The sequence below is a fragment of the Rhinolophus sinicus genome, chromosome 3 (assembly GCF_057876585.1).
Source record: "Rhinolophus sinicus isolate RSI-liver-muscle chromosome 3, RSI-T2T, whole genome shotgun sequence".
NCBI classification, from domain to species: domain Eukaryota; kingdom Metazoa; phylum Chordata; class Mammalia; order Chiroptera; family Rhinolophidae; genus Rhinolophus; species Rhinolophus sinicus.
In genome coordinates this window covers 180,503,088-180,528,354 of record NC_142503.1, presented here as the reverse complement: position 1 = coordinate 180,528,354, position 25,267 = coordinate 180,503,088, and the positions used below count along the sequence as shown (strand labels likewise).

Below are 25,267 nucleotides of genomic sequence, written 5' to 3'. Positions count from 1 at the left end.
GAATGCTTTTAGCGTTTTTCCATTGAGTATGATGTTAGCTGCGGATTTAGCATATCTTTTTTTTTTTTATGGTAGACAGCTTGAAAATGCATGAAGCACCAAGTTTTCATCTTTGTACCCCCACCAACTCAACTCCCTATACCTTGAGCTAAGTTACTTTACATTTCTCTGGACCTCAGTTTCCTCATTCATAAAAATGAAGATAATATTTACTACCACCTTCCTAGAGGCATATTGATATTTCAAATGATAATGGGAATTTAGTACTCCTTTCTAGAAACATGATGTGCCAATAATTTACTACTATTTGGACCTTAGAAACATCCTAGCTTACTTGTGTGGATGACTAGCTGGAAGCCACTTTGATACCTGCTGCTTATGACATGATTTGCTGAATTTCATTTCCCCTCTTTCCTGCCTTTTTGTTCTAATGAGCATTGAATATTGAGGTCATGCCTTAATCCTTGGTAGGTGTTTTTTTTAAGGAATAAAAATAGAGTCATCCCTTTTGTGTAATTAGGTTCTAAAATTAGTACATGCTAAGAAAACTTTATATAAATTACCACTGGGGAAAAAAATCCCTTAAATTTTCCATAATACACATTATCTGTGAGCAACTGGAAACCAATATCCTATTTAATAATTCCAACAGTCATTAAAGCAGATTGCTCTTTATTCCGTTGAATATCATATAAAGGCGTTGGCTTATGTTTAGGGGCAATGTACAAAACAATCATATTTGAACTGTAAACTCATACTCCGTGAAATGAGGTATGTATGCTGTCAGAAGCATGTGGAAAAACTGAGGCCAGCCAAGAGACCAGCAGATTCCTCTCTCAGCCCAGGCTCCCTCAGTGGCTATGCTCATTGAGTCGGGGGATGAGCGGAATTGTTTGCACAATTAAATTCTCTCATTTTTATTTATATTTATTTTTGTGAGGCGCATATAGTTGAAGATGTATGTAATGCAACTCTACTTTGACAGTAAGCAGAAAATTATGCAGTTCAGGAAAAAGGAAACATTGGCGATTTTTCTACATTTACATGAGCATGATCCCCTGAGGTTTTAGCTGTCTACTAGTCTTTTTCTGAGGGGTCATCAAAGCATGACCTGCCTCCTGTTTTTGTACTGCCCACAGACTAGGAATATACATTTCTAAACGGTTGGGGTAGACAAATCAAAAGAAGAGTAATAATTCGTAACACATGAAAATGATATGAAATTCAAATTTGTGCCCATAAATAAAGTTTTATCGGAACACAGCCACACTAATTTATTTACAGATTATCTGTGGCTGCTTTCATTCTAGAATGGCAAAGTTGAGTCATTCGAACAGAGACCAGGTAGCCTACAAAGCCTAAAAGATACGATCTGGCCTCTTACAGAAAACATTTGCCAACACCAGAAAAGGAAACTAGACCCTTAGAAAGGAACCTGAAACGAGGAGACAGGATTATGGGTAAGATTTTCTTTTTTCTTCTTTATTATTTTACACTAAAAATGCCAGAGTATATTCATTATGATCTAGGATGTATGTAGTATCATGAGTGGAGTTACAAATGTTAGGCCTGGGGAAATTGGCGCTCTAATGCTCTGCCAGTGGCAATGTAAATTGCTATAACCTCTAAAGTTTCGTATATTAATGTGTAATTCTACATGCCAGTTTGACCAGGGCAGTCCTGAATTATGTCCCCTTTTCCTCTCAGAAGTGATCTGGTTTGATGATAAATTATATGGTTATCCTCATTATGTTTTAAAATGTATACCCTTTGACTCAATACATTTGACTTCTAGGAATTTAGTCTAGGAGCTGAGTCTAAAAAAGTAATTAGAGCTGTCCACAAGATTTTTGTGTAAGCATGCTTATAATATTTAAAGTTTGAAATAAGCTCAATATCCAGCAACAAGGAGTTGTTTGATTAAATTCATGTATTCGTTCAGTAACGGTTTTTGAGCATTGTTCTTTGTAAGAGGCACTGTTCTTTGCTCAAAGTACCTGCCTTTGTGCTACTTATATCCGAGTGGGTTATAACATGCCTATGCAGTGGAAAACTGTGGCTAGTAAAAGTCATGGTAATGGAAGAACAGGAAGAAATACGAGAAAATACATACTATTAAAGGAGAAAATCCAATGATGATACCACACATAAGTAGCCTAAATGTGCATAGAATGTTTACATATTTTTTTTTAACTGGAAGGATAGGTGTACCAAATGTGAATGATGATGGGACTATAGTTGCTTATTTTATTTGATTGTTTTTGTATTTCTGATTTTTTTCTTTTTACATTGAAAATCTTTTTACATCATTTTTTTAAAAAGAATAAATATTTGGTTTTTTTAAAGAAATGCTCTTTGACCTGAAATTCTCCCTCTACCTAAAATTTGTTAGAATGCAAATTTAACAAAAGGGGCTTGTTTGATGAATTTATTTTATGCAATAATATATAGTCACTATCAATCATTTTTTAGAGATATATTTAATAATTGGAGGAAATGCTCAATATATTAACTGGGATAAACAGCACGTGTGGCATTTTACCTGTTTTTTGTGTGAACACTGTGTATGTACACAGAAAAGGCTGGAGGCTTCCCATATTTTTATATCTTCCAGATTTGCTATGGCGAGCATAAATTGCTCTTTTGAAAGAGTTCTTTGTGATGCTTTTGAAAGGGTCAAGTGAGGCCCACGCTGAGCTTAGCAGCAGCGGCTCTGTAAAGTGTCCACTCACCTTTCTAAATGTGTGCCCTCATCAGTTCCATTCCAGTCTGAGGCCTTTTCAGTCTCTCTGATCTTCCAATTGCTTTAAACTGTCCGGCTCAGGTGGATTTTCTCATTGCTCTTCGCTTATTATTTCAGTAGAGCCTCTTGCCTATTTCTAGCGCCTACATTAGGGTTTTCATAGAAGGATTGCAGGCCCTCAGTGAGCTAAGTCTGAACAGAACAGACTTAGCAGGACTTGGATCGTCAGGTTCTAATTTTCTCAAATCCTTTTTCAGTAAGATAAACTGGTCTTATTCCTTTTTTCGTTTCCCTTAATCTAAAAGGTTGGTTTATTAGAGTAGGAAGAAAAAATAAAACCCTAATACCCTAGGTAGATTTGACTAAGGCAAATTAGAATGGTAATGAGGCAGAAAGGAGCCACAGGAATGATTATTGATCTTTGCACCAAGGGCTGGAGCAGCTAGGCAGGAGAGACACCTTCCCTCTTTCTTTCTGTTTCAAAGGATACAGTGGAAAAAAGCAATGCCAATGTAGTTTCTTAGCCTGGGTAGTACATTTTTATTGACATTTTTGATCAACTATCCTACCCAAATTTGAACCCTCATGGAAATGAGTTTGTTGGCTCTCAATTCATTTTATTGGTAAAACAAATTCTTAATAAGGTCAAATGATATAGTAGATGGAATGTGAAATAGAGTGGTTATCAGAAAAGCTAAATTTTAACATTCCCAATATTTACCAGTGTGACCTTGAACAAATCACTCAACTAAGCCTCAACCTTTTTGAGCCCCAGTTTGCTCATCTGTAAGGAGGTTTGACCAAGTAATCCTGTGTTACCTACCAGCTCTGCAATGCTATATTTCTAAAATGAGAAATTAATCTCAGAGTTTGGGTAAACAGCAAGCAAAGCTATCCCATGGGAAAAATTTCTGGTATGGAAATCAAGTGTTAAGGAAAGGAAAGGAAAACCAAACTGGAACAACTCAAGAAAACAAAACAAATAGCCAGTAAACATGTGAAAAGATGCTAACCTCACTAGTAGTTAAGGAAATGTAGTTTAAAGCAGTGAGATATAAATTTGTACTTGTTCATTTGACAAAATTAAAGAGATTATTATCTTTTGATTCCTGTCACTCATACCCTACTTCTAATCCCAGTAAATCTTGTCTCTACCTTCACAGTAGCCAGAACCTAACCACTTCCATTCAGCTCACTGTTGCTGCTCTGGCCCCAAGCTACTGTCATCTCTCAACTGGATCATTGCAATGGCCTCTGACTCCGTCCACGCTGACCCCATTCCCTACCCCCATAGTTCATTCTTAACATAGTAGCCTGAGTGGGGCTGTGAATACTTCAGGGGATCCTGTCAGTCTTGTGCTCAAAACAGGCCAATGTCACTCCTCTTGATTAAAGCCAAAGTCCTTTCAGTTGCCAACAAATGCCTACCCAATCTGACCCCCCCATTTCCTCTTGGTCCTCCCACCAACTCTGTACAAGCCACACTGGCCTCCTTGCTGCACCTCTGAAGAGACCGAGCACATTCCTACCCCCAGCCTTTGCACTGGGCTGTTTTGTTTCCTTTGCCTAGAACACTTTCCTCAAAATTCACACTCACTTCCTTCCAGGAAGGCTCAAACATCACCTGGGTAAGGCCTTCCTTGACTACCCTATTCCACATCTCAATCCCGCTGGCATTCCTAATTTTCTTTACCATACTCAATTTTTTCATAGCATTTATGACAAAATTCTACATAATTTACTAAAGAAGGAAATAATCCTTTTTAAGAAAATAGAAATGATGAATAATTATTCATTGTTTCCCTCCACTAGACTGTAAGTGCCACAAGGCAGAGATGTGCCTCGGTTTCCAGAACAGTGCCTGACACATAGTACTTGCTCAATATATATGTGTTGAATGAATGATATCCAGTGTTGATGGGCTGTGTGAAAATGGGTACTTATTCACTACTTTGGAAATGTAATTGATAAAGCTATTATATGCTCGGTGTTTAGCTACATTTTGACCCAGCAATTCTACTTCTAGGTATCTTCCCTTAAAGGGTCACAATGATATGTGCAAAAATATGTTCGTTACCAGTGTTGTTCATAATAGTGGAAAACTAATACAATCCAAATGTTAACCAGTAGGGAAGGAGTTAATTGAATTATGGTTCTTACACACTATGGAATATTAGTAACCGTGCAGCCCTTTGCCATAATGGATTGACTTGAAAAGGGCTCCAAGATATACTGGTTATTGAAAAACATGAAATTGCAAAATTATATGTACAGTGTAAAAGCTATGTAAAATTATTGCATATATATATATATATATATATATATATATATATATATATATATATATAAAAGGGCAATGTAAAACTAAATACTGTCATCTGTGTACGCACATACATGTTTGTAAATACATGGGGGAAAAGATACATCCAAATTTAACAGTGGGGAAGAGAGATTGGGAGGTGGTAGAAGGGACTTTTTACTCTATAGGCTTTGTGTTGTCCGATTTATAAAATTTTATAAGAACATATTTAGGCATTACTTACATAAATTTTTAAAATTATGCATAGCAAACCTTATAAAGACTCATACGCAATAATAAAAAGAAGGAAATTCGTCTTTCTCCAAACTCTCTGGAAGTACCCTATTATGAATAAGATCTGGTACTGTGTTAGGTGATGTAGAAAGCAGCCAATTTAGCTGCTACTACGGAAGCTTTAGTTCTGGTTTCTGAGTTGACGTCTACAGGGTTAGCTAGCGGATGTGTGATCATACCTATCCAGGCAAGAGAATCAGCCTCCATTGTGTTTTTGCATATCCTAAGCTCAGGTAGCTTGCTGTTCCTAGAAACCTTGTTCTACCTCTGCCATGAAAATACCGGTTGTGGGCTTTGGTTGCTGGGGCCATAAGGCCCACCTTAAGGTTGAACCAATTTGTGTTGGCCACAGTCCCCTGAAAAGAACTACTGCACTCTAGGGACATGGCTGGGCAGATAGTGTTGAAGTCCACATGGCCCTAAGATTTATTATTTCTGTTAGTTCTCTGGTAAGGGCAAGAGAGAGGAGAGGTGAACTCTTTTTGGCACACTGGTGGGTGTGTGTACATGGGTACATTTCCTGGGTGCACTGTGTGTTCCCTTTTATTAGGTGGTAACTGTCTGTCCCCAAAGTCAGATTAGGCCTGCAAGTGTGCCCGGCCAGTGGATGGCCACTTCCCTTAGTTCCCATCAGCAGTAATCAAGCACTTCCTGAAAGCCAGCCGATAGAGGCCCTAGAGACTTTGCGTCTTCATTTTTAAGAGGCACTCAAGAACAAGGCTCCAGTCTCAACAGCTGGAAAAGAGGGAACAAACCGTCTGCTAGGTTTCTGGCTGTGGAAGATTTTCCTCTTATCTCTGAAGACCATCGTGCCATGTCTGTGTCATTAACCAACGACTGCTTTTGAAGGGATCACAAGGTAGGAGTGCCTACAAAGATAAAGGAAACATCAGCCTTATGCTGTCAGGCAGGCAATAGCCCTTGTTATTTCTTCATCCTGCAACTACTGAGCATCTATGAATTGTGAGTCACCGTGTTTTGTGCATGCGACAGGCATTGTTCCTGCCTGCAGGGCAGGTCCTACAGTGAGTGGAGAAAACACCTACATAAACAGGCTCTAAACTATGCTGTGATGGGCCAAGTACAAGGTGTGATGGGAGAGGCGCTTAACCCAGAGCTGGTAGGGAAAGGCTTCCCGTAGGAAGTGACATTAAAGCTGACCTGGCCTGAGCTAGAGACAGCTTCACTCCCTTCCTGTTTGGCTCAAGGCCGCTGGTTACTGTTTCATTGGTCGTCTGGGAATAAAAGTATCTGGAAAGTTTTGAGGACTTTTTCAAACCTTAATAGTTTATGATTCTGCGTGACACACATGAAGAGATGCATTTATTTTGTTCAAAGGCCTTAGCAATGTCTGCTATTATATCTTTTGTTCACTCTATTATCTGTATCCTCCAAAGAGTAAGCTCCCTAAGGGCAGACTTTTTCTGTCCTGTTCACTGATATTTGCCCGACACCTGGAGTAACTGCTCAATAAAACATTATTGGATGATCAAAGAAGGTTTTCTTTGTCACACTCCTAGCATGACATTGCATATCACAAAAGTCCTTTGCAAACAGGTGCAGGAAGTTACCAAGCATCCTTCTGCACATGCACATGGCCAAGCAGCCTTTTCTGAGGGATTGATTCACTCCTTACCCTGAGTGGGAATGTAGCTAGAAAAGGCACGTCCGGCATCATCCGCCACACCCTATCCACGGATTCCTCATGCCTTAATATGGGCTTATTCCAGTACAAGACACAAACCTATGGAATCACAAAAATGAACCAAGGGCAGGAAGTTGCACCCAGCCTCGCTGTGAACCAGAAGCAGGAAGGACGTCGGGACCACAGCAACTGCCACCTCTCCCACCTCCACTCCCTCTCTGGTCTTAACTTCCCTCTGTGTGTTTTCGTCCATCTGACTATGGACCCGCTGCTGATTTCTCTTACACAGGGCTGCCTCCAAGTGGCCCCTTCAGCCCCTGACCTTCCAGGTTGGTTGCGCATATAGATAATTAACCCAAATGCAAACTGCTGGAAGAGAATCAGCTCGGTATTCTTTGGGTCAGTGGTCTACTCCCAGTCCAGTCAGCTGTGACCAGGGAAGCAGGGGTACTTTTCTCTTCGAAACCAAAGGAAGGACAATGAGTAGAAGGAAAGGAAATGATAAGTTGAAGAAATGATTAGCATCTCTATTGACATTCATTGTACAATTTTCCTTCTAGAATGAAGTGCTGGCGAATGTTAACCCCAGATCACTGGACCAGAAGATAATAAAAGTGAGGCCTGTCCATGGCTCTCTCCAACCCCCTTCACCAGAGGCTACTCCCAGACACCCCCCAAAACAAAATTTATCAGTGTCCCAACCACATCTCCCCCGCTTATCACCTCTTGGGCTTTGTGGAAAGGTTGGAGATGAGGGTGAGGCATCTGGGGCCCCCACAGTCCCATTGCTTTGGAGACCAGAGGCAACTGAAGCGCTTTCAGGCAGAAAAAATATAATTTAAGGGCTTGGCATCTGGCTGGGAGCAGAGAGCTGTGTTGCCATGGCAATGCCTTGCTTCATTTAACAGTAGCATATCCCTGAGTTTGGTCACATCCACACTCGGGCACATATAGCACCCTGGCAGCAGCCCCCACGACACGCACACACGTACCTCCGGCAGAAATGCTGCAGAAGCAAAGCTCATTCCTGTGCCTTGCTCCCCATTGCAGACACCCACACCCATCCCCTTTCCTGCAACACCGCGTCCAATCATGTAGAGATCCAAGAGTACCCCCAGACAGCACAGCGCTCCAGGGAACTGCGAGTGCTATCTGAGCGCAAACCCTGTGACAGGCCCGCAGAGAAGCCTGCTGGGGCCATATGCTTTTCCAATGTTCCTAACACAGCAGGACCTCCATCTCCCTTTATAAATCTCCTTGGTCTGTCATCTCCATGCCTCTAACTATCAATGCCCAGGAGACTAGGAGGAGAGGAGCAGTGGTGTCCTGGTACACAAATGCTTCTCTGCTTTCTTTGAGAGGGTAGGAGTTAGGCCAAAACCCTGCAGGTACTTACCCCAAGGCCCCTATGCACCTACTGATGCTGTGCTTCTGCCCCTCCCTTAACTCAGGCAGTGGTGGACAGGATGCATCCGAGCAGGGAGACACCGAGGCTCCAGGATGTTCACTGCAACGCTACTTGGAGCAGTGAAAAATCGGAAATAGCCTAACTGTCCGTTAACGAGGAGTAGGTAAGTAACTCGTGGTACATGTGCACAATGAAATACTCTGTAGTGATTTAAAAGAGGTCTGTAATCTGTATATATTCACATGAAAATATGAAAGTGTGAGCCCACTTACGTGTTTTACCTTTACATACTTATATGCACATGGATATTTATCGTGTGTGGGAAGAGGAAGATCAAGAGAGGGAGGATGGACACTGTCTCAGTTACCGTTTGCTGCATAACAACCCCCCTAAAACCAGGAACTTAAAACAATGAAAACATAGCACTGTGTTTTCTGATTCTGTGGGCTGACTAGGTAACTCCTCTGCTGGGTTCTCCTGAGCTCACCGACGCAGCTGCATTCCGTTGGTGATGGCTGCCCGCTGGGCTGCCTCAGTCTGCCTGGCCTCTTCCTCCAGGGTGCTAGACGGGCTTCCTTATGTGGTATCCTAGGCAGCATTCCCAGGTGATGAAAGCAGAAGCAGCAAGACCTTTGAAGGCCAAGGCTGTGGCCCTCCACCAACCTGCCACAGTCTCATTCTATTGGTCAGCACAGGTCAAAGGTCAGCCCAGGCTCAAGGGATGAAATAGACTCCACCTCTTGATGAGGTGAATGGCCAAGTGACATTGTAAAGGGCGTATGTATAGGGATGGAAAGACTTTGTGCCTTTAAACAACCAAGGGCATCTCTCACTTTTTACTCTGTGTAATTCGTACTTTGTGTTCATGTGTTACTCGAGTAACCGTGCAAAAACTAAGTAAAAGGGTGACTCTAAGAGACATGTGAAAGTGATGAGCAACTTGTTGACACCTAATTCAGAAAAGTCAAAGATGACCTCAAGGTTACTAGTCTGGAATCCTAAATGATGGCAAGCTTCTTTGTTAACTGTGAGGAAATGGAGACTGGAATATCCAAGGCTCGAGATGTGACAATATTAATAGTGAGTCAGTGGGCAAGAAGTATGAATATTCAAGAAAGCGAAGGAAGAAAATATAAATATTTCACTAGATTCCCAGTGATAAGAAATAAATGTAGTCAGACTTTGAAATAGCTGGACATATGAAATATTTATACATATTATTACTGAGCTATCAAAACAGATGACAGGATTTTCCTTTCTCTTCAGGCTCTCTGCCATCGCTTGCTAGTTGTTAAGTAATTTCCAACCACATTCCCACCCATCAAATGGAATGCTTCTCCCTGATGCAGTCTTTGTGGAAAAAGAGTGTTGATTTCACATTTCATACGACATTCCTGTAAAGATGGTTTGGTCCACCGGCCTTGGTGATTTAACCACCCAACACCCCCAAAGGCTAGGACAAAGAGGGCCAGCTAAAGAGAAAATAAAACCTGAGTCTCAAAATGACAAGTGTGAAGCATGGCGATTCCCAGCATGAGCAGAGCATTGTGCAAAGCGTCCAGTTAGCAAAGTTCCCAGGACACAGGGAGAGGCAGAAGAATGAGACTATTAGGAAGACGCCAGCGATGGAGAAGTCGTCTGGGGTGCCAACCCCACAGGGAAAACAGGTCACATGCATGCGAAAGAACCACAGAGACCTTCCCTTTCATTTTATTCTTCAGAAGCAAGAAAGTTCCACCCCCAAGAGGAATTACGCTCATCTCTTCAGGAGGTTGTCAAAGAACTTGTGGGTCTTTCTTAAAACCACCGAGCCCTCAACAAAGGAAAAGGAACTTGCTGTCTCGCACAAGAAGCCAGTCAAGAGCAGGAGAAGAAGTCGTTCAGTGGCTTGTATTGAAAACCCACTATTTGCTAGGCTCTGTGCTGGACGTTGTGTGTAAAGACAAAAATAATCCAAAATCCTTTTCCTCAAGATGTGGGGGAAAGGGGACACATCCGTGGGCCCCTCTTTTAACCACGTCCCTCCCCTGGAGGCAGTTTGCCCCCAGGCCCGAGGGCAATGCCTACCCAGACCCTAGACGGCTCTGAGCACTCAGGAGCCCAGACTTCTCTTCCCAAATGGCCCAGCCTGCTCCCTGGGCCGGTGGAGTCCTCGCCCTCAGGTCCAGTGTATGCACCCCTGCACCGATGGTGGCTATTTGCAGGCATGTGGAGAAAACTTGGTCACAGAAGCTGGGGTGTCCACACACTCTGTGTGGGCCAGAGGCAGAGATAGGAGGAGGAGGATGAGCGAGGAGGGAGAGGCAGAGGTCAGTTGTTAGATGCGTGGAGGTCAGGAGTCCCTCAGCACATCAGGGGCATTTCTTTTCTTCCTAACTTGCCAGTGCCCTTGTTTACAATCTAGCAAGTCTGTCTCAGGCGGCGTGAAGGCAATGGGAGTCGGATTTGGCTGCCTCCGTGGTGCCCCCTCAGCAGCATGCTGTGTAGTGCTACTTCTGAGCCCAGGCATCCCTCTAGTGACCAGTCCGGGGAAAACAACCAGAGGCTCTGGGCGGATATTTTTTCCAGAACCTACTTTCCAAAACAACATATCTGATCCTGTTCTTTGCTTAGAAACCTCAAAAACGAGGCTAGCCGACATTTACAGGCCACTCAGAGCCAGACACACACACACACACACACACACACACACACACAACCACAGACCCCACCTACGCCCACTGCCCTGCTTCTCTACAGAACACACACTTGTGTTTAAGTCATGACAAACAACTTACTCTTCACCAGCACACCCTATATTTCGTGCCTCTCTTCCTTTGCTGGCAATAAACTGCCCGCCTTTGTACAACAACCGAACTTACTCCTGCCTAAAGACCTGCTTCATGCTTCTTGGTGGCTTTCTCCGGCCCCCTGTGGGAGAACCCATGTCCCCGCGCAGGGCTCCCCGACCACTTTTATGCAGGATTGTAGCCACGCTGATTGAGCACTTGGGGCCAGGCCCTCCGCTGACAGTTCTAGAGGCATTGTCTCATTTAATCCTCACAATAACCTTAAAAGCCAGGCACTGTTATCATCCCCATTTTACAGATGAGGAAACTGAGAGGAGAGGGGCTCATCGTGTGCCCATAGTCACACGGACAGCAAGTGAAAGAGCACTGTGGTCACAAGTGCCCTCTTGACCACCAAGCCACCTCCTTAACTGCGGTTCTTAGACAGATGTCCTTGTTTCCCCCTGAGAGCTCCTCCAGAGAGAAGAAGCCTGTTTTCTTGTCTCTGAGTCCTCAGCATGGAACACGATGACCCCGTGACTGGGGCCTGGACAGCCCTCAGTCTATTTTCTGAACTAAATGGCAAAGCAGGAAGGGTTGGCTTTGCATACCATGCTTTTTCTCAGGTCCTTTGGTTCTGAACCTTGATTCTAAATCTCCCTTCTAAGGCTAAAAATCTTGCTCCTGACTCAGACCCACAGAATCTTACCAAGGGAGGACAGAAGCTTTGGGCAATCTTTCAGTGTAAAGATTAAGTAAGAGTAAGAAATCGGGTATAACTTTGTGCTGGTGGCCAAAATCACTAATCCTCAATCCCCCATCTCTAAATTAATTCACCCCAAACTGGCCAGGACTGGCAGGGTTTGTGCTGACACACCCAGCTGTTCCTGAAGGACTGTCTGCCCCCCTGAAGACGGCCTCCCCGACCTGCGCCCACAATCCCTCTGTCTTCCCTCGCTGGGCAGGACGAGCCACCAGCCCTTCTCCCTGCTTTCTTTCTGCCACCTTCCTGCCTGGCTTCTGTACTCATTTAGGCAGCAATCATTAGATAACCTCTGTTTTGTTCACCTGGAGTGCTCAAGTTACTAGGCTGCATTCATTTCTTCCTCTTTTCCTTCAAAATGGAAATACAGAATGTTATTTTTTCTTCCAGCTTATGAAAATAATGTGTCTTATTGTAAACGCTGCCAACACATAAATGTTTAAGCTGGGAAGTAAAAGTTGCCAGTCATGCCTCTACAACAAGATAATCACTGTTTTCAATTTGGCTTATAGCATTCCCATTGTGTGTGAGTGTGTGTGTGTGTGTGTGTGTGTGTGTGTGTGTGTGTGTGTGTGTGAGTTCATTTTAATCTGTATCATAAATGAAGATGTCTCTTTGGTGGTGATTTTATTCCAGCAGTCCTAATTTAAATGATAGTGCCGCTGCAAGGTTCTTGGCAAGAACCATCCAGATTCACCCCAACAGAATTCCCTAACTTCAGTTGGGGAAGACTAAGAATAGAGGATATTGGAACCTTTGGTTCCACTAGATTCCTGAGGTCCTGATACAGACTGGTCATAAAGGTCTCCGTATAAAGTGGCCTGTACTAAACCATAGAAGGTCTTCTATTATTTCCTCAGAGCAAGGCTCCTGCTTACTTACTCCTATTACCAAAACTAAGGGAGCCCATTTCCCCCCATAATAATGAAATGCTGCTCTCAGGTAATTTGCTACCTGAGTAAAGGTCTGGGAGGAGGGAGGGAGAGAGTGGTCACTGCAGCAGCAGGCATGCATTCATTCCACGGGCATTTACTGAGGAGCTAATACATGGTTCCCTGTCCAGAGGAGCTCACAGGCCAGGGAATAATCCCTCTCCTCCACAGTGTGGCACAGGTATCTACAAAAGGTAAGATGCCAGACATGCGTAAAGCAATAATTATGTGCTGATTTACACTGCCAAACGGGAGAGATGGATGCATATAAACCAGGAAAGCAGTTTCATCATTTTCTAATAAGACATTAAAAATTTCACTGGATTGACCAGCTGCTTGTTTGCCAATCAGCATCTCTCCCTGTGGGTTTATGATTACAAATGAAAATAATAATGTATAAATATCAATGATAACAATGGCAGTTACTTTTTGCTGAGTGCATGCTACATGCTAGGTACTCTGTAGAGCATTTTATCTTTATTTTCTCATGTAACTCTCTCTACATTGCTGTGCAGTGGGTACTGTTTTTGTCCTCACTTTACGATGGGGCTCAGAAATGTTTAGAGCAAATAAATCGGGGACTCAGGATTCAAACCCAGTTCTGCCTGCCTCCAAGACCCAACCTCTGAATTTTCCACCTGTCCTGCCTCTCCTCCCATCTGGGAAACCAGATTGCAATCTGGACTCAGAACAAGTGGCGTTAGGTGGAGACTCAAACACTACTCAGAAGTAACTGGGCCCCTTTGGAGCCAGTCTCAATGCAAGCAATGTACTACAAAGAAAGCACAAATCTGACACCAAAAGCGCCAATGCTGAAAGTTTCTTTTCCTGAAGGTTTTATGAAAAGAAGAGTGAAGAGGTTACAGATCACAGAACTTTCTAAATATACCATCTCAGCATCTCTGTCTTTTCCCCGGGTCCCTCTCCCTCTAGCTGCTGTTTGCATCCCTTTCCTCCTTCCTCTCTGCCCCATCCCACATTCCCTCCTGGGGACTCCTCCTCTACTCCTGTCCAGCTTTCCCCTCCCTCCTCCAAGACCTTGACTGTGGTTACCTATCTCAGAGATTACAGATTGATCACCCCAAGCACAGCCTACAAAAAGTATTTCGTATGGCCTGTATTTCAGAATTTTAAATTAGTGCCAGTGTTTATACCCAGCAGATTACACATACATATTTGGTTTGCAACTTTGAAAAGTTTTTTTATATATAGCAACAGCTGCTATCAGTGCTACAAGTTTATCAGTGTCCTCCCTTCCCTGCAGCCTCCTGGTCATGAACTTGAGGGTCAATTGCTGTTTGTCATCCTTTTTTCATCGCTAACCATATCGGCCTGATCCCCCCAGGTATTGGAGTTTCCGATCCCTCTCTATTGTTGTATTTGGATACCAGGACATGATAACCAGTCACCCAGGCTTTGGAACAGTCCTTGGAGTGGATTTTCCTGCCATGATTTTCTTGACCATTTAGGAAGACAGTAGTTCTACACTGGTTCTTACTGGAAATTCCAGGCCTGTGCACCTTCTCCAAGTGGGTGCAGCTCTGGAGCACATGCCCTCTGTACTCAGTTGAATGCAGGAGCCAAGGTCAGGTGTATCTTCTAGAAGCATGTAAAAATCAGATGGGCAATAAAAAGTGAATGCTTAACTCATCACATGGCGATAATGACATAATATGGCGAGTTTAATGTCTGTCCTAAGATGGGTGGTGCCAGTCGGACTTTTATGTTTATGATAAGTAATAAAGTCAGTGCTTAGTGATTTGACTTTGAAATAAACTTCCTCGTTTTTATTGCAAGTTTGGGGGTTCATTTAATTAGAGTACTTGAGATTGCCAGATGAGCTTTTATCATTTCTAACTTTTTTCTGTTAATCCAGATTTCTGCAGTATTTTGCTGTGCTATAGACTGTATTGTAGTTTACGAGTATTCACTGCGTCTTCCTTGGATAGGATTATATTCCGTCCTTTGTTGACATCGGGCTTGACCATGTGATTTGTTTGGACCAATCAAATGTGAGTGGAAGGGAGTTGCGTCACTTCAGAGCCAGAGCTCTAAGAGCTCACAGATGTTCCCCATGGTTCTCTCTCCTCTCGGCCACAGTGAGGCCAGCCAGGCCCTGCAGTGAGGGCAGCACGCAGCGGGCCTGCTCCTTGCTGGAGGCGGAGCCCAGTGAGAAGTCAACCTTTGTTACGTGCCACGGAAGTGTTGGCATCACTCTGTCACGGTAACATAACCTAACCTGTTCAGACCAAGAAGTGCAAACAAACCAAAAATACTGGCGCTGAAGCTGAGGCTGACAGCACAATAAATGGCAATCATCTCAATGTTTTTCAATTTATCAACATGATCTATATTTTCTCATTGATTGAGAAGTTAATGCCATAAATTTAAACGTATAAAATAATTGTGTACTAACAAAATGCTCTCTCTACATAATATGGTACATAAAATTAAAGACATATATATATAATCTGGCACATACTGGAGGTGCCAAAAAAATGTATGCACATTTTAAGGATGTTATCTATGCTCAAGCAGTAGTTGGCCGTAATCAGAAGTGTCTGGACGCTGATGGTGACCACTTGGAGCACCTCTTATAATTGCAGAAGTCAAATGTGACTTGTACTCATCTTTTGTTATTGGTATATAGTATTACAATTGATGGAGTTTTTTCCTTTCTTAAAATGTGTACACATTTTTTGGCACCCTTTGTGTATATTTGATATATATATATATATATATATATATATATATATATATATATGCCTCAGAATGAAACCTACCTCAGTGGCACCTTGATCTTGGACTTCCAGCCTCCAGAACTATGAGGATACATATATATATATCAGGAGATAGGAGATCGCCCTCCCAGGACAAACTTTAGATGGGAACTGTCAGTGTTTGCTTTTTCGCATCTCCTTTTCTAAGCACCCATTGCTGGCCAACTCCTCTCCAACAGACATATTCTTTCTTGAGCTAGATCAATGGATTCAATCAGGCTGCTGTGTCAAGCTCTGCTAACCTGGAAGGCATTCTGCCTCTTTAAGGTGTTGTATCTCTCTTGGCTCAAATCCATTGATTGAAATACTTTTGAATTATTGCAGTAATACATGTATCTGGCCAAAAAAATAAAATGTATACCCGAGTATAATATAATAAGTCAATTCTTCCTCCCTTCCCCAAATCCCACAGAAGTAATCGTGTTAGGAGTTTCTTATCAGGACCAGCTTCATGAGTGTACTACCTCTGCAGTCTCCCCACCCCACGCTCAGAAGGACTCTGCACTTGGTTTAACGCTCTGCCACTGTCATCCTGAAATTGTAAATACTTTTGAAGAAGGGGCCTAGTATTTTAATTTTGTACTGGGCCCCCAAATTATGTAGCTGGTCCTACTTCTTATGTATCCGTATGTATTATGTGGTCTTACTTCTTATGTCTCCTTCCAGAAACATGTGTGTGCACATACAAGCACATGTTTGTATATATTCTAACACAGTGGCTCTGTGCCCACCAACCCCTTTTCTTCTTCCTGGGCCTGCAGATAGATTACATTTCCCAGCCTCTCTTGCAATTAAGTCAGAACTCTGTGACTGGGCTCTGGCCAGTGGAAGGTGGGCAGAGTGATATACACCACTTCCAGAAGGAGCCTGTAACGGGCCCTGCCTAATCTTTTGCACAATTCTTCTGCTGACTAGATGGCTTTCTGCGTTTGCACAGGAATGAAGGCCTGTGAGATAGCACAGCCACGTGATAGCAGGATCCTAGGTCCCTGAGTCACCATTTGGAGGGGACCCACTTGGGAGAACCCTTAACCCATGTTAGACTGTGCTGTTAGTGAAAAATAATCTGCTATCCTATCAGGCTGTGGAGACTTTGGGGTTGTTTATTACCACAGCTAGTGTTAATAATTACTGTAAGACACACACAGATGGGATCATACTATATATGCCCTTTGGCATCTTTTAAAAAACAACATTTTAGAAATGTTTTCATTATATGTATGTGGAATTTATAGTTTAACTCATTGTGAGTAGTGGGCAAGCAATTCACCCCAGCCCTTGAGTAATGGCAAGCTAAGCTATGTGCGTCAAATAGAGCCGGAGAACTTCCGTGATGCTCTTTGGAGCAATCCAAGCCCCCAGATCTGTTTCTTTCCTTCCCCTGCTCTGAGTCAAAGTGGAATTGACTCTTGTCAACTGCATGTCCCCAGACTTCCTGAGTCAGCTGGCTTCCTACTCACCTTAGCCAGTGGAAGACAGGAGATTAGAAAGTGGGAGAAAGGGAAAGGCCAGAGTATTTTTCCCCTTCTCTCTCTGCTGTGGGCAGCATCTTCAGCAGCTGCTGTATCTTTTCTGTGCCTCTAGCTCCTCTGGATAGGCCCAGCACAGTTCTAACTTAAACCAATGGACCCCCGTCCCTGAACTCCATACCACCCTCTCCCTTCTTCACCCTTCTTTACGGACTCGGTGTTTGTGCCCCCTCCCCCAAACCCTCAATGTAAGTATCTTTGGAGATAGGGCCTCTATGGAGGTAATTAAGGTTGAAAGAGGTCATCAGGACGGGGTCCTGCTCCAATAGGATTAGTGCCCTTATAGGTGCAGACACCAGAGAGCCCCCTTGCTCTCGCCGCTCATGCACAAAGAAGAGCTCATGTGGGATGGCGGCCACCTACAAGCCAAGAGAAGAGGCCTCAGAATGAAACCTACCTTGTGGCACCTCGAGCTTGGACTTCCAGCCTCCAGAACTGTGAGGAAACATTTCTGTTGTTTAAGCCACCCAGTATGCAGTATTTTGTTATAAAAACCAGAACAGACCAAGGCACTTTTCTATCACCAATTCTCTGCGTTAAGCGCCCTCTGTTTCAAGTACTCAGGATGGTTTCCCTTTTGCTGACAGGACCCTGAATGATTCACTGTGTCATTCTTAGGGATGTTACACGGACTAGGGTAATATCCACCTGCCGTCACTGGCAATACAGCGTGCTGCTTAAGAAATACACTATCTTGCTCGCTTCGGCAGCACATACACTAAAGAAATACACTATCAAATTAGGCTGACCTTAGTTTGAATTCTGACCCCACCCACTTCCTTGTTCAGTGTCTCGTTGAGCCTAAGTTTCCTCATCTGCAAAATGAGGATAAAATATCAAAGTCTATCCCATAGAGGAAATAATGCTTGAAAGGTACTTAATATAGGGCCTGGAACAGAGAAAGCGTTCAGTAAGTGTTAGCTAACATAATAGAAGGAAGGACAGGGCCTGGTGAGAAGCCGACGTTGTTGGCCATAATTGCCAGTGTGTTCCTATAATTTACGAACAGCAGTGAATGAATGGGCATGGCTGTGTACCAACAAAGTTTTATTTATGGACATCGGTGTTTGAATGTCATATAATTTTCACCTATCATAAAATATTATTCTTCTTTTGATTTTTTTTTTTTTTTTTTTTTGAACCATTTAAAAACAGTTTTAGCTCTCAGGCTGTGCAAAGTAAATAGGCAGCAGGCAGAACTTGACCTGCAGGCCATAGTTTTCGGCTGGCTTTTACTCAAGTTCTGGTGCCCTTTCAGTTGTGGTTGCCTTCTTTGCTTCTCTGCTGCGTGTCCCTGAGTAAGTCACTTAGCCTCTCTGAGCCTCAGGGTTTTGTTTTTTTAATTAAATAATTATTTTTCAGTCCTATTGAGATATAATCGACATGCAACACTGTAAAGTTTAAGGTGTACAATATCACTTGACATATATAGACCGTGAAATGATTACCACAGTAATTCCAGTTAACGTCTATCTGAATCTCAGTTCTTTACTAGTAACCTTGGAGTAGCAGTAGATGAGGGTTTGAAAACTAGCTCTTCAGCGAGGATGGGGCAGGAGAGCCACTGTTGGTTTCGTTATTGGTTTTTTATCTCTTTTTATTGGTTTAGGCTTCAAGGTAAAATTTCATTTAAACAAAAAGCTCCCCTCCTACGAATTCATTTGGGAAATTATTAATACTAATTGGTCCAGTGGTTCCAAACCTCTTTCCTGCCTCCCGACTCTTTACCAGCACAGAACAAATCCATCAGTAAGATTTCAAAGAGTAGAGCAGTAATGTCGTAAAAGTTTCTTTCCCCCCTGAGTACTCCCTTATTAGACAATGCTTTTGTTTATTATGTCTTGGGTCCTTTTTTCTAGTTACAAAGTTCTGTTCACTTACTCATGACAGAAATATTTGTTGAGCACCTCCTATGTACAGAGCACTGCTCTGAATGTTCCCTAACGAGCAAAATAGACGTAATCCCTCCCGGAGGAGCAGGGAAGGCCAGGGGCTATGCAGAGAAAGAGGAAGGGAGGAAAAGCTGGCTCCAAATCCACCCCAGCTTCTGTGTTCCCAGAATTGTCCGACTGTTATTCCAAAGTCCCTGCTATCTTGCCTCCCTGACTTCCTTCCGGTGCTTTCTCTAAACACATCCTTTAGTTTCCCAAGCTAGCTCCTGCTCCAGCTCACCGTTGCCCAGACCCTTCCCAGCACACACAGCGTAGAGGGGAAGAGCTTAGAAATTGCACCCTTCTCCCCTGCACGTCCCCAGCCCACCCCCCTTCCCTGCTCTCCCCACTCAGAATTGCTCCCTGCCCGACCCCTAGCCTCTGATCACGGCCCTTATCTGGGTAGGCCTTGTGGGAACCTGGCGGCTCTCAGGGCAGCGAGCTGGCCTCCACACAGTGTTCTTATCTCTGTGGGGAAAGAGCATTAAGGGTGACCCCAATTTTTTCAGTGACCTTTTCGAAAGAGAAAAGTTGCTGCCAGTGATTGTCAGGAAACACACACAAACACACTTACTCTGTGGGACCTCAGCCTAAAATAACCAGAACTCCTTGCTTTCACTTTGTTTGTGGGGGGGGGGGGGAGGGGGTAAAGTGATGTCTAATTCTACCCTCTATTTTTTCAGTGACAATTTTTTTCTTCTCTAGGACCATTTCTTTCTTTCTTTCTTTGTTATTTCTCTATAAAATTCCATACTCCTCTTGTTTGGAGAGGTTATGGTCTTTTCTAACCTGACCTCTCGCTGCTCAAACACGCCAAATAAATTCTAATAGACCAATTTTGGTTTCCCGCAACTCATTCCTCCGACCTCCGGCGGAATCTGTTGGAATCTGTTCATTTCTCTCAAGCTGGATGGCCCCTTCCCGCCCACTTCCTAATAGACTTAACCTGACTTTTTTCTCCCTTCCTTTCTTCCTCACCCAATATGGTAGACACTGAAGGGTATCCTTTTAGCCCAGGCCTCCCCTTTCTCTGAGAATCAATCTCTCTCTCTCTCTCTCTCTCTCTCTCTCTCTCTCTCTCTCTCACACACACACACACACACACACACACACACACACACACACACAGGGGCCCTCGGCAGCCATGTCTGAGCATTAACCTTGCCCCCATGGTGTTAATGGGGCCAGGGATGTACACAACTAACGACTGGGACAAGCCTATTCTCTCTTCTAGCCTTTGGAGATGTTAGTTGTAGTTGAAGCTGGTCTCTTTAGATGCAGGAAATATAGACAGGCAGGGCTTTGCTATGTGAATACTGAATTGGTGAAACTGGTCTGTAGAGAAGAAAGGACACAGCCTCAGAAACAAACAGAAAGGAGGCTGGAAGAAAGAGTAATTGCCTAGGGGTGTGACAGCTTTCCAGTTCCTGCCTCTTGACCTTTTGAGAGCAGCTGCCCTTGGGTTCCTTGATATTCACTATGAATGAGGTGTAAGTCTATATGAGTTACATATTTACTCTACGTGCAAGAGAGTTTGGAAAAGTGAGTGCCTGGCAAAAGGGAACTGAATTGTTATGTTTAGCTTAGACCAATTATGATTCATGGGGCTGTTGAAAAGACCATTCTTCCTCTTCCTCCTTGAATTGTCTGTATACTCTTGTTGAAAATCAAATATTAGGGTTTATTTCTGGATTCTAAATTCTATTCATTGAGCCATATGCCCATCCTTATGGTAGCACGCTACTGTCTTGATTACTGCAGCTGTATAGTAAGTTTTAAAGTCAGAAAATGTGAGTCCTCTAACTTTGTTCTTCTTCCTCAGCATTGTTTTGACTATTCTGGGTCCCTTGCATTTCCATATGAATTTTACTATTAGCTTGTCTTCAAAAAAGGCAGCTGAGGTTTGCATAGAGCTTGCACGAGTCTGTAGATCAATTTGGGAAGCATTGCCATCTTGGCAATGTTAAGTCTTTCAACGCCTGAATGTGTGGTATCTTTCCACTATTTAGATCATAATCTTTTTCAATAATATTTGTAGTTTTCAGTGTTCAAATATTACACCTCTTTTGTTCATTTTTCCTAAGGATTTTAGTCTTTTTGATGCTGTTGTTAATAGAATTGTTTTCCTAATTTCATTTTCAGAATGTTTATTGCTAGCATATTGAAATATAATTGATTTTGTATATTAATCTTGTATCCTGCAACCGATTTAACTTGTTTATTAGTTCTAATAATTTGTTAATGGATTCCTTGGGATTTTGTATGTATGAAACTATGTCATCTGCAAATAGAGATTATTTTACTTCTTCATGTCTAATCTGGATGCCTTTTATTTCACTTTCTTGCTTAATTGTCCCGGCTAGAAGCTCCAGTACAATGCTGAACAGAACTAACTGGTAAAAGGGAAACTCCTTGTCTTGTTTCTGGTCTTAGAAAGAAAATAATTTCACCATTTAGAATGATGTTAATTGTAGGGTTTTTGTAAAGGCCCTTTATCAGATTGAGGAAGTTCTGTTCTATTCCTAGTTTGCCATTCCTGTTCTATTCCTAGTGCTTTTATCACGAAAGAGTTAGATTTTGTCACATGCTATTTTTTTTTTTTTTTTGCATCTACTAAAATGACCATGTGGTTTTTGTTCTTTTTCTATTAATATGGTGTATTAATTTTTTTGGAGGTTAAAACAACCTTGTAGTCCCACTCTGTCATTAGGTTTTTTAATTATTATAATTGTAAATAGATTCATTATTTTTAAAACTGAAAAGCAGGAAGACATTGAATCATCCAGAATCTGAACACAGAATTCTTGCATCTGATTCTTTGGGATACAAATGCATGAACAGAAAAGATGTACATGAATAACCCTACAAACTAACAGAGCATGTTTCACTAGTTCCCATTCAGTGGATGAGAAAACAAACACAGATGAGTACACAAATACCTTGCATATAAAATGGCACACACTGAGTGCTCTATTGCATTATGGGACTGCAGGATGGAGACAACTCCTCCAGGATTCTGCTCCAGAAATAACCAGTGGCTGTGTTGTCTGCCCTCGCTCTAGGCTGTTTTGTATCCTGGTGGTTGCTCATGCTGTTCATTTTGTCCAAAACTTTCTACCCTTCTTTTTTTCACTACTCTTTTTTCCTGCTTATCAAATTCCTGAAAGGACGTATATCAAGATACCTTATTACTGGTTTTAATTTCCTCCTTCTTTTTTCTATATTAATATATGTTGCTTTTGTATTATAATAGAAAAAAAATTACTTAAAAAGTCTCCTCCACTTGGGGGCCCACTGGAGCTGTACCTGGAGTGGCGAAGGAGCTCGGTGCCAGAATGCAAGTAGCAGAGCGTGAGGAGACAAAGCAGGGTGCTGACGTCCCTCAGGTGCTGGTGGCCCCTCCTTTGCACTCTTCCCTTGCCACGAAGAACAGCTCAGGGTTTCTGTTGAGAAGGCTAACTAATCTCCCTGCTTGGCCACACCCTCTTATGTTCCCTCCCAAACATATTTTCTCATCTTTACAATATGGATAGGCTGTGAATTTTTCAAATCTTTATATTCCACTTCCTTTTTGTCTAACACGTCCATTTCTTGCATTTTACTATAAGCAGTCAAGAGGAACCAGGTTTCTCCTTCAAATTTTCTTAGATAGTTCCTCAGCCAAGTATCTAATTTCATCACTTGCAAGTTTACCTTCTACAAAACACTAGGGCACGGACACAATTCAGCCCAGTCCTTTGATACTCTATAATGAGGATGGCCTTTCCTCCATTACCCAATAGCGTGTTACTCATTTCCATGAGACTTCATCAGAATGGTGCATGTTTCTACCAACACCGCGTTCAGGATGACTTAGGTATTCTCCAAGAAGACTGAGACTTTCTCTGCAGCTCTTTCCTCCCTGGGCTCTCACCAGAATGAATCACCCTTTAGGGTCCGTTAATGACAATGGAGCTTTTTTCTAGCTTGCACCTCAAAACTTTACCGCCTCTGCCCATTACCCAGTTCCAAAGCTGCCTCCACCCTTTAGATAGGAGTTATAGCAGTATCCCACTTCTTGGTATCAATTTTACCTCAGTCTGTTCAGGCTGCTATAACAAAATACCATAAACTGGGTGGCTTATTAAACAGAAATTTATTTCTCAGTTCTGGAGACAGAAGTCCAAGATCAGGGCACCAGCAAATTTGGTGTCTGGTGAGAACATGTCTTTTCACTGTAACTTCACATGCCCAAAGGGATGAGAGGTTTCACAGGGGCCTTTTTTATAAGGACACTAACTCCATTCATGGTGACTCCACCCTCATGACCTCATCACCTCCCACATGTCCCACCTATTTACACTATCACCTTGCCTGATAGGATTTTAACATATGAAGCTGGGGACGTGGGGGGGGAGGGGCACAAACATTTAGGCTATGACACTGTTCTTTCATTTATATAAAATTCTAGCTAATGCAAACTAGTGTGTTGACCGAAAGTCTGGGGTGGGGGAGAGTGGGACGGAGGGAGGAATTCTGAAAGGGTACTGGGAATCTTTTGAGGATGAGAAATATGTTCATTATTTTGATTGTAGAGATGATTTCACAGGTACGGTCATATGTCAAAACTCATCACATCTTACACTTAAATATATGTGGTTTACCTAACGTCAGTTATTCCTCAATAATGTAAAGAAAGATTCTATTGAAGGACTATAATTGGGAGCTCCAAGTTCCAATTCAACTGGCATAAACAATTAAAGAAAATGTCTTGACTCAGTATAACTGAAACGTCTAGAGGTAGGTTTCAGGCACAGTTTGATCAGGGCACCACCTCCTTATGTTTGTGAGCCACTCTGCTCACTTCCTGATGTTGGCTTCCTCCTTACTTGGGTTTTTCTTGTGTAGCAAAATGGCTGCAGTAGTTATAGGCTTCACACTCACTTAGCACACCTTCCAGAACAGATAGGTTTCCTTCCCCCAACCACTGAATCAAAATCACTAGGCTCACATGTTTGAATCGACTAAGCTGTCTATCCCTGAATCAATTACTGTGGCAAATGCTGGGCAATAGTTAACCCAATTTTAAATATGTGACTATTGACCAGTGAAAGAAGAGTCGAATGGATGATGGAGAAACCACCAGCTGAAATTTGAGCTACAGATTGGCAGATTAGTGCGGTATGGTCCGTATGGGGAATGACAGGTTTGGATTGAAATAAAAGGTGACACTAAAGTTGTCATTTATGTTTTAAGAGGTCTTATGATATAAAACAGAAGTGTACTCTATTTTGAAATGCTAGCGGATCAGGATCTTAAAGTAGGTGCAGGCACTTCCTGTTCCCTGTCACCTGTTTGGGCACCCCCACTGCCTGTTCTAATTCCTGTGCTTTTCATGACTGCTGTCGAGGGAACCTGTCGTATGGCTTTGAAGAGACCCTGGGAGCATAAACAATAGAATAGCATTCAGAGACACAGGTTTAAATGGCTCTGCTAGACAGTGGGCACCAGAAATTATTGGTTTGGGGGATGGTACAAGATAGGAAAAAATATGAGGAAAAGTTATGAAATATTGAGGGTAGGGAGAGGAGCCCCAGAAGTTCATTTTAAAGAAAGTTATTTTGTCCAAGAATATGTAGCTTTGCCAAGTAAATATAAAGAGAGTGATGGGGGAAACAGCAAGAGGGTTTCATAATGAAGTGGAAAAGAAATTGCAGCCTCACCTTAAACATATTCTGTTTAAATATACAAACCTCATGACTCCATAGAACATATACCACATTGTCTAGAAATGAATGAACCCTCTTGTTTGTCATTTATTAAACTGTTTTTGTATTGAGGAATACTTTACATATAGTACAATTAAATTTACATCATTTAAAACTGACAATGCATAACATATTCAGAGCTGTGTATGAGTCCTTTGTCATCATTAATGCTCTCTTAGAGAGTAAATTCTCAGACTGTAGAGATGATATTTCTATTTTTCTTATATAACTACATACATAGAGGATGTTTATTGCTTTGCGATGATGATTTGATGAAGATAATAAGATATCAATCATTCTCATCAATTTAAGTAAACATAAATTGGGGGTGAATTTTGGAGGTTGGACTTGAAGAGAAGGGAGTCTCAAACCAGTGTTTCTTATAACGTCTAATAATGTTGAGTGAGAATCTCCTAGGCATTCCTGCA

The 25,267-nt window shown here is 42.5% G+C and overlaps 1 protein-coding gene across 9 annotated transcripts in view; it reads left to right on the top strand.

The window, feature by feature from the left end:
- The window catches only part of ALKBH1 (alkB homolog 1, histone H2A dioxygenase), a 44,657-nt gene extending 26,379 nt beyond the window's left edge, over positions 1-18,278 (top strand). Inside the window, exons 7-10 of one of the 9 annotated variants that reach the window (XR_016020917.1) lie at positions 1,311-1,460; positions 7,542-7,595; positions 8,433-8,552; positions 9,656-18,278. The gene's annotated coding sequence lies outside the window, so the exon portion shown is untranslated. Of the gene's footprint in view, positions 1-1,310; positions 8,553-9,655 lie in introns of all 9 variants that reach the window. The other 8 variants (XR_016020922.1, XR_016020915.1, XR_016020919.1 and 5 more) reach the window with 8 other exon arrangements.
- Positions 18,279-25,267: the final 6,989 nt, after the last annotated feature.